At 36.6% G+C, this 10,865-nt stretch overlaps 1 pseudogene; it reads right to left on the bottom strand.

Annotated features, from left to right (window-relative positions):
• Positions 1–2,863: 2,863 nt before the first annotated feature.
• On the bottom strand, positions 2,864–2,982 carry LOC111731166 (annotated as a pseudogene).
• Positions 2,983–10,865: the final 7,883 nt, after the last annotated feature.

Raw genomic sequence — 10,865 nt, 5'->3', positions numbered from 1 at the left:
ACTTTATTGTATGTCTTGTCCTCGTTCCACCCTCTCTATAGCTATTCTCATCCATTCTCATGGTTTTTCAATGCCATCTATATACATAGGGCTATAGAATTTAACTCTAGTCCAGGCTGCTTTTGTAAGATTTTGTTAAGTATACTTGAGATCCCTACATTAATGCCTCATAAGCAACTCATGATTAAGTTGTTAGAAACACGACTCTTGATTTCCAACTTCTCTTTTATAAAATGAGATGAAGAAGAATTTCAGAATCATCCTTGACACTCTTCTCTCCCAGCACACCCACATCCAATCTATCACAAGTCTGGTCCATTCTACTTCCACAATATTTAGAATCTGTTTATTTCCTTCTAATCTATTGCCACTAATCTGGCACAAGTCCATCTCTCATTAGACTTTGTAAAAACAAATTTATTAGCTCTTTGCTTAGACTTCCTTTCTTAAGTGAGTGGCCTTCCTTACAAAAAAAAACTTAGTTCTGGATGCCGTTTCCCTCTCTTTCCTGAATGTGTTCCTCTAGAATTAGACTAGGGATGATTATTTTCATAAATATTATTTTTATTATTGCATAACATTCCATCTTATACTTTTACATAATTTAACTGTTTCCTTTTACAGATCGTTTAAATTGTTCTTACTTTTCAAAAAAAATATTAGTTTTTTTTAGAGCCGTTTTAGGTGGACCGAAAAATTAAGCAAGAAATCAGAGTTCACATATGCTCCCATAACAGTATCCCCTATTAACATCTTGCATTAGTGTGATACACATATTACAATTAATGAACCAATATTGATACATTATTATTAACTAAAGTCTATAGTTTACATTAAGGTTTAGTTTTTGTGTTGTACATTCTATCGGTTTTGACAAATGCATAATGTCATGTATTCACCATTACAGTGTCATACAGAACAGTTTCACTGTCCATAGATCCCCTGTGCTTCGCCTATTCATTCCTCCCACCCTCTCCCTGAAACCTTTGGCAACCACTGATCTTTTTATTCCCTCTTTACCTTCTTTCTAGCCCTGCCTCCTTCTCCTCCAGAAACATACTTACCCTCCAGGCCCCATCACAAGTAATACCGCTAGGGAGGAAAAAAATGGCATAGATGATAGAGGCTCTGTTCATCCCTGTGGCAACCAAATCAAAGTTGTGATGGAAACAAGGAGCAGCAGCAAGGACAAATTGCCTAGGGTCTAGAAGAACAAGCCATATGACCAGGGAGAAATACAAGAAATCACCTTGCAATGGCAGAAGATAGGAAAGGGCTAGGACGCAGGGCTGCCCAGTCTTGAGCAGCTGAGTGAAACAGAGGCTGCGGCAGCATCAGTGGCAGATGCCTTTTAAAGGGGTCGCATCTGTGAGCGGATTTTCGCGGTGACTGACCTGCTCACTCTGAGCACCAGTGCCAATTAGGCTGCATGCAGGAGGCACCAGGGACTTACAGGGAGACGTTGTTGGAGTGAGGGCTAAGGTGAGACTTGTTTGGTACAGAAGTGCCAGCAGTTTCCATTGTTCCTCTCTTGAGCCCTCCCAACTCCCAGTGCACTGACACAAGACCGCCATAGTTGTGATATCATCATACTGGATAACAGAGGTCGCTCCTCGCTGAGCAGCACCTAGAATCACATTGGAGGCAGCTGGCCTCAGTTTCTGGTGTGGCCTTTTGAGGCAACTATAAGCACAGCAACTGTGAATTGCTTGCTGAATCTTAACAGGTGGCACCGGAGTCGTAAAGGCTTGGGATAAGTTTGGCCTGCAGCTAAACCCCTCTTAGGACTGTGCCACTGAATAAATCCACACTAGTAAGACCGGAAGACTTAAGAGCTTAGCTTAGTACATAGAAACAGACACAGAAAGGCAGCCAAAATGGGAAGACAAAGAAACAGAAACCATATGAGAGAACAGAACAGAGATCCAGGAATAATGGAGTCAAGTAATCTAACAGATGCAGAGTTCAAAACACTGGTTATAAAGATGCTCAATGAACTTTTGGGAAGTGTAGATAAATTCAGCAAAGAGATAAAAAAACATAAAAATGGAAATGGAAATTATAAAAGAGAATCAGTCTGAAATGCAGAACACATTATCTGAGATGAGAAGTATATTAAATGGAATAAACAAAGTAATGAACAAAGTGAATAAAGAAGAAGATCAAATGCCCTATCTAGAGGACGGGAAAGCCAAGGACACGCAATCAGAATGGCAAGAGATAAGATGCCAAGACTATAAAAATAATTTAAGGATCATATGGGGCACCATTAAGGGTCCAAATATACTTCTGATAGGCATAGCTGAGGAAAATCAAGGTGTTGAACAGCTGTTTGAAGAAATAATGATGGAAAACTTCCCTAACCTGGTGAAGAAAATGGACATAAAACCCCAGGAAGTCAGAGAATTCCAAAAATCAGGGATCCAAAGAGGCCCACACCAAGACACATCATCATTAAAATGCCAAAGGTTAAATACAAAGAAAGAATATTAAAAGCAGCAAGAGAAAAATAGATAATTACTTATAAGGGAACACCCATAAGACTGGCAGCTGATTTTTCAGGAGAAATTGCAGAATGGAAGGGTTTGGCAAAAAATATTCGACAGGATGACCATCCAGGATCTACAATCAAGGATACTTTATTCAGCAAAGCTATCATTTAGAGTTGAAGAACAGGTAAAGAGCTTCCCAGTTCCCAGACAAAAAGAAACTAAAAGAATTTGTCACCACCAAGCCAGTATTACAGGAAATGTTGGTGGGACTTTTGTTTGTTTGTTTTTTTTTAGGTGAAGCAACACTTGGTTGACCTCATAGATTGCAAGGACCTTGTCAGCTTACAATCCCCTTATGTTTTTATTTTATACACCTACAGCACTTGGTCTTCCTAGGTGGTCTCCCATCCAAGTACTAACCAGGCCCAACCCTGCTTAGCTTCCGGGATCAAACGGGATCGGGCTTGTTCAGGGTAGCATGGCCATAGATGGAGGGATTCTTTAAGAAGAAAAAATACAAAAGACTCACTTCAGATTAAAGTCTTCAGACACACACAGACAAAAAAGGAAGGGAGTGGAAAAAGATATTGCTTTGATGGACTTAGAAGATATTTAAGTCAGACGGAGAAAGATAAACGCTATATGATTTCACTTATATGCGGAATCTAAGGAATTAAAAAGAACAAACTAATCAAAAACAGACTCACAAATAGAGCCAACAATTTGATGATGGACAGAGGAGGGTGGTTTGGGGGGCTGGGAGAATGGGGTGAAGGGTTAAAGAAGTACAAATTAGTAGCTGATAGATGGTCATGGGGATGGAGAGCATGGCATAGGGAATGCAGTTAACATTAATAGTTGGCTAAGTGGAGGGTCATGGGAGAGAAGGAGCACTTGGGGTGATCGTTTTATGAATTATATGTCTAACCAATGTACTGTATACTTGAAACTAATTAATATATATATATATATATATATATATTTTTTTTTTTAAAGAAGTAATACCTCCGAACACAAGCTTTGGAGAAAGACAACCCTGGCTTTATATTTTCTTCTCCCTCATAGAATTTCAGAGCTTTGAGGAATCTTAGAGATAATTTAATCTAATGACTTTTGTCCTTCAATATCTTTTGTACTATTTATTATTCATTTTTTGACTGGAGATGGGAAGAGGTAAGAGACCAAACCAACGTGGCATTTTGGTTTGTAAGTACAAAAAGTGAACAGAATTATAAACTACAGAGCTGGAGGCACCAAGCCAGTTTAGCATAGTCCTGCAAATCAGATGTTTTCTGGGCCTGCTTGGATCAGCTGCATGCTGCCTGTGATTTCAGCATCCTCAGATCCATGCATACTTGCAGTGGGAAAAAGTTAGATGGAAAGGCCTAGTAAACATGACTTGGTGTGATGTGGTTAATTTTATATGTCAACATGACTGGGCTATGGTGCCCAAATATTTGGTCAAACATTATTCTAGATGTTTCTTTGAAGGTGTTTTTTGGATGTTTAACATTTAAATTGGTGGACTTTGAGAAAAATATTGCTGTCCCTAATGTGGATGGGTCTCATCTAATCAGTTGAATGCCTGAATAAAATGAGTCTCATCCAGCCTGAGCTAGAAATAATTTTGCCAGCAAATGGCCTTCTGCCTCGAATCGCAACATCAGCTCTTCCTTGGGTCTCCAACCTCATAGCTCGCCCTGCAGATTTTGTCTCTAATCTTGTGAGCCAATTCCTTAAAAAAAATCTTTATCATCATCTGTCTATCTTTCTACATTGTATTGATTCTGTTTCTCTGGAGAATGTTGGCTATAAGTTAATAGGAAATACTGAATCATATTTTTGGTTGACAGGATTGAGAGCATGTGAATTCTCAGTAGTTCTTATTAAAAATCTACATTCCACTTGGACTATTTCTGATTCCCACTGTGGAGTCAAAAGATAGAGACTGAAGAGAACAGAAGGTATGTGGGAGGGAGAATGGGGGTGAGTGAGTATTATTGCCTTAAACCTCTTAACATTCAAGTGAATGTAACTCCCTCAATAATATATTTCCACATAGCAGGCAGTGGCTTTCAAGATAATTACATAGACTTCATGGTTCCTCAAAGATTAATGATTAATACTCCTGGGGTATGGATAATGATGGTGCATAGTCCTCAGAAAAAAGATTTTTAAAAATCAGGTCCGATGCATAGTTTCTGTCTTGTATGTCTTCTTATCTCCTCAGCTTATATATAGAAAGCTACAGTATGAGACTAAAGAAGTAAGAAACTATTGTTAAATGCTTCCTTCACTATTTTCAGTGCTCCAGAAAGGTGACATCTTTTCTCATTTGTGACTCTCTTTACAGGAACAATATTAGCAAAGACTTTTCAAAGGAGACTTCAAAAGAAGCACTTACAGAATTTCTAAGACTAGTAGAAAGGAATGGGGCTGCTTTCATGTGTTAAGACAGACAGTTGAATACATCAAAAAGACAAAAATAATTGTGCATGTATTTTATTTAAGCAATATTAATTTACAAATGTTTGGGGATGTGTTTCAGGACCTGTTTATAGTGACTAATAAGATATTGTCCCTAACTTCAGGAAGTTTTTCATTTAGAAGAAAAACAGTAGTCAACCAAACTATTACCTATAGTATAATATGATAAACATTATAATCGAGTTGTCTCAAGGGTACATGAAGAAATCTGTGAGAAAACAGCATTTAGGAGTTCTGACAGACTGAGTAAAAATATGAATGAATGTCATGAGACAAAACCCCACTGATAAATTCAGTTTTAAAAAATTCACTCTTATAGTAAGGTAAGATTATTTTCAAAAGAAGTTGTTTGAAACAATTAATATTAAGTTCATGTTGTTTGACTTGCTTGAGTCTTCAAAGCCAGAGCAGTGTTATGCTTAGTTTTTTGTTTTGTTTGTTTTTTTTTTCAATATAGTTAACATACAATATTATATCAGTTTCAGGTGTACCCTTCCAGAAGATTAAAAAAAAAAAAAACGTAAAAGAAAATGAAAGAGTAAGGATCAATATATTATGTGTAAGAACTAATAAATTAGATAAATTGTTTCCTTTAAAAATTATTAAATTGTTAAATTTTAAGTGATGCAAATTAATTTATTAAAAAATAAAGGCTGGTTGTTTAAATGTTTGTAAGAAGCTTTAAAATGGGTCAATAGTCTTCAAAGTCTTGTACAAAATGGAAAATCATGCTTGTCTGGATGAGGTATGCTTTTGTAGTTGTTCAATAGGGCTTTATGACTAACTTTAAAAACAAAGTGTATTCTATTTAATCTACTGAAGTATCACATTTCAACAAAAAAAACACAATATGGGATAGCTCAATTGTTGAACCAATGTGAAATTATTCCAGCAATACCAAAAAGAAATCATTTCCCTTGATCCAAGTCATCTAAAGATTATAGAAAAATTAAAAAGTGAAAGCATCATGTATCTTATTTGCCTTTAATTGTTTCTCTTTATTTCTTTTCTCTCACTTAGATGTCTGTAAAAAGTCTCTGAAAAAATTAAAAGTATCTAAACTTTTTTGAGAATAAAAAAGATACAACTGTGCTGTCTCTTCTGTACTGCCCTGCAGGAAGCCCATGTCTACACTAATGGGACTGCAGTGAAAGCACATGTATCCCTGTGAAATTAAAGCGATTGGACATTGTTCCAATAAGGATTAAACATTTTGTTTTTTAAAGAGTGTGACTATAGTAGATATGTGCATACATTATTTTATCTTAAAGCATAACAAATTACATAAATTAACTTCATGCTGAGTGGAGATATTACTCAATTGCACAAAACTTCATTCTGAGTAGGAATTGTTGTACAATTGCCTCTGTGTTTTGAATGAGGCACTTCAGTATGAATAAAAAGGCTCACATGGCATTCTGAAAAGGAAAATAACAACTTCACATATGGAAGACTCATGCTATCATTTTTCTGTTATTTTATGCAATTCAAAAGTGGCACGATTGCAGATTGGAAAACTTAGCTCAAATCATTAGTTTTCATTCTCAAAACAATACACTTAATAATTGCATTAGCAGTAAAGAGGCTTCTTCTGAGCTATTGTTCATGATGACTGTGTCTCAATGTGGAATTGGAAAGGACTCTAATATCAGTAGTCTGTGAATGTGAAAATCACCACCTAAATCTATTGCAGGCATGTGTGTGTGTGTGTGTGTGTGTGTGTGTGTGTGTGTGTGTGTGTGTGTGTTTCATAAGACTCTGATTTAAGACCTGAAAAATAATGAGAGAAATAAGCTTCTGAAACATATTTGTCAAGTACTGGACTATATATGTGAAAGGAATAAACCAATTCTAAAAATGCAGGCAAGTTGACATTATGAATATAAAACATGAGCTCTAATACTCATGCTTTTTTTTTCTAAGCCCCAAAAATGTCCCTTACTTGAGTTGCATTTTTGGTCATACAGGTAAATAGAGTTGAGTGACTAAAGTCTTATAGGATTTTTAAAAAATCAAACTTACCTTGCAAAATTATAGGAAAGACTTGAATAAGCTTCAGCCACCTTAATAGAAAATAATAGCCATCTTTTAGTAATTATACTATGAGAAATCCAATGAAATAAAAACAAATAACAGGAACTTCCAAAGGTGGGGAGGAAAAGTATATAGTGGCAGGTGTTTATTCAGTAGGCCTAAAGGAAGAAAATAAAGAGAAAAGAGAACAAAGAAGTGGAGACTTGTTTAAATACCTTCTATCCATCTTCTGAGTACCCCAGTGTTGGCTGAACAAGACATGGGCATAAAGATCAGACATGTAGATTTGTCAGAATAGAATGTATAGTCTCTATAAGGGGGAGGCCTGAGGCTAGAACAAAGAGCTACTCCTATCTCCAAACACAATGTTTTTGAGAAAGCTGCAAAAAATCTTTGTGTAAAATGTTTGAATACTGTATATAATGCAGTGGGTTTCTACTAAATTAGTAGCACCAGGCTCCTGTCTTTGAGAAGTTATTAGGAACAAACTTGTCCTTCTGCTGTAAACACTAGAACACTGCACAAAATAGATAAAACAGCAGCTCTCAGACATTGGACAACAGACAGCACATTGCAAAGATCTCCAAGAGAAGGGAAACAAAAGATGATTTTCTGCTAGGAAATACTTTCTAGGATCTGATGCCGAAAGGGAAAACCCAAATAGAGCATGGTAGTTTCTTTGAGTTGAGGAAGTGTTTAAGAAGGCTGAGGCATCTAAAATTTCAAAGCAAAGTATCAGAAATGAGGGAGCTACACAGAGAAAGAGCTCTAGAAGACTTCACAGCAGTTCCTTTGAACCTGTGGCTGAGTTCTGTGCACGTGTGTATAGTAAAGATCTGCGACACTGGGCACAGAATGATCAAGCGACCGATACTGAGCAATTTCCAGCAGATCAAGTATTTTTGTACATTTATGTTACAAAATTTGAGATTTTTGATCACACTTATAGGAGAAAGATGATAATTCATAATTTAAAGTGTTATTGGAATAACTAAATAGATAATACGAAAATGATGAAAGAAAATACATTATTGAAATGTGAGTGATAGGACCTAAGACACAGATCTGAGAATCAGTCCAAAGAGGTAGTAGTTAAAGTCAAGAAAATGTATACATTCTTTCACTGAAGGTATGTAAAGAGGTATGAAAATTAACAATTTCTGAGCACCCCTTTGTGTCGGCGCTAAGATGGGTACCTTCATATGCTATCTTAACTTAAAACATTGTAATAATCCTATCAGCTAGGTAATCGAATTCCAGTTACAAAGATGATAAAGTTGGAACACAGAAAGGTAAAGTAATGTGCTCAAGATTCTACAATTGGAACCAATAATTTACTCGAGATTGCACAATAGTTACCCAGATGTGTGATATTCTGAAGCCCAATCTCATAGAACTGAAAAAGGCTGACAAGATACTTGTACTGAATTTCAGAGGAGGAAGGGAACCTGTCTTGGTGCTCCTTAGGGTCTAACCGTGGCCTATCAGGCTTGCCTATCCTGGGCCCTGGGTATTTCTCTAATCTCACTTCTCAATTCTCTTTTCTTATTCACTCTGGTCAGCCATAATGACTCCTGTGTGTTGCTTGGAGGCACAGAACATGTTTCTACCTCAGGCAATAACTCTCAGCATCTCTTTCAGAAATGTTCATTCCCAGAATATCCCCATGGTTTACTTTCTAATTTTACTCAGCCTCTTCAAATATCAGTTCCCCATGTAAGACTTCCTGACTGCCCAATGTAAAATACTAATCCCTTTCATTCTCTATCTCCTTCATTTGCTTTACCTTTTCTCCATAGCACTTTTGTCTATCAGACAATATGGTGTATAATTGTTTATGTTTATATTTTCTGCCTCTCCAGATAAAACTCAATTCCATGAGGTCAAAGATTTTCTCTGTTTTAATCATTGCTCTCCTCCCAGTATCTAAAACAGGGCCTGGCACATAGAATGTTCCCAATAAATGTAAACAAATGAACGAATGAAACTATTTTGGTTACAGACCCTTTGGGAATTGATTAAAGGTATGGATATTCCTAAACACACCCTGAGAAGCTTTGCTTCCCTCCAGAATAACCAGTCTATAAATCTATTTTACTTCTACAGAACTCCATTTAAAAACTAAAGAATCAGAGAAGTAGAAAAGTGAGAATAGTAATTTCAAAAGGGGGTGGGGTAGAGAATGGAAGAGGTAATTGAAAAAAGAGGAATGGCCAATTGTGTTAAATAAGCCAGAGAGAATTCAAAATGAATGAGCTTGATATACTATTTGATTTGGCAAAGAAGACAACGGTGACTTTCAAGAGTTCGGTTTCCACATAGAGGACAAATACTGATAGACAAGGCATTAAAGTGTAAATGGCAGGGGACTAGAGTCAGGTTAAAGATGATTTTGAATCATGGTAAAGGGTAGCTATATGGGCTCTTAAAGATAAAGAAAGGTGACACCTTCTCATTGATGCAGAAGTTACTGGAAGACTTAAGACTAAATCCTCAGGTTTCTTGCTATCTGTCCTTTAGATAAAGTATGATGATTCAGAGCACAGGCTCCAGAGAAAGAGATGAATTCCACCACTTACTGTGACTTAAGGCAAATATTTAAAAAATTTTCAGGCTTCCATTCCTTATCTGTAAAATGTGATCAATAATGAGCTCATAATGAGCTAATGTATGTTGAAAGATTAATGTGATAAATGGTGCATAGAAAGCACCTAATAAATTTTATCTATCATTATTTTCTTTGTCCCATAAAGATAGTGCCACGTTTGTTACTGTTACTATTCTACACATCCTTATTTAACATGCTTCAAATAACATAGCATGTTTATATCATTGTGTGAATATTACATGATAAGTGAATATTTGGTATGAAATATAATTCTTGACAATAAATGGAAGAAAATAATTACAGCAACAGCTAGAATGGTTAAGTAAAGTTTTCTGTTATCTCACAAACCACCATGAATTTGTTCATTATTCTGTGGATTCAGCTGGATGGCATATCTCTGCATTATGTAGTCCTGTCAGACAACTCATAATTTCGTGGTTAGCTGATTGTCCTTGTGATGGCCTTACCCCTGTGTCTGATGGTTGGTTATATGTCTGTCATCAGGGCACAGGGGATATCTGGGTTGTGTGCATGTCATCATCCAGCAGGCCTGACTGTACTTGCTCACACTGAGCTTGAACACTGGGCTTGTTCCTGGGTGGTCACAGAGTTTCCTAAAAGCAGCAAGAGAGGGCAAACTCCATCATCAAAGCCCTTTTCAAGTCTTTGTTTAATATTTGATACTACCCCATTGAACACAGCAAGAACTGTGGCCAGATCAATAGTCAGTAGGGGTAGAGACAGCCCACATCTTGGATAACGATAAGGGTAATCATTGTGGCCATTGATGTACAGGTTAAAAACGTGCATAAGATAGATCTCATAATTGAGCACATTTAATGTAGAAGGCAAATTGTTGATGAAGAAAGCAAGAAAGACTTCAGCAAGGAAAGAAGAGTGCATAGGACTAAGAATTCTCATGAGCTAGAACACTATAAGTTTTCCTCTGAAACTAAAAGGAGAGATAAAATCATGAGTACAAAGAGGAGATGTTGCTGTAAAGAGAAATCAGACAGTTCACAGCAGAACTGTTTTATTCAGTCTTAATCTGATGTTCTAAGTCATTTTACTCTTTCCCTTTCAGCTTCTCGCTATTCTTATTGGTGCTCCCTAAGGCATCTATTGTAAGCCCTATCTATCTGAGCTGCAAATTTCTCCTTCATGTTTACATCATATTAGAAGACTCAAAACCTAGAAGGCACTTTAAAATAGATTGACTATAACAGGCACTGGAAGAGGTATTT

The sequence above is a fragment of the Pteropus vampyrus genome, unplaced genomic scaffold, assembly GCF_000151845.1.
Source record: "Pteropus vampyrus isolate Shadow unplaced genomic scaffold, Pvam_2.0 Scaffold351, whole genome shotgun sequence".
Classification (NCBI taxonomy): domain Eukaryota; kingdom Metazoa; phylum Chordata; class Mammalia; order Chiroptera; family Pteropodidae; genus Pteropus; species Pteropus vampyrus.
This window is presented reverse-complemented; position numbering and strand designations above follow the sequence as displayed.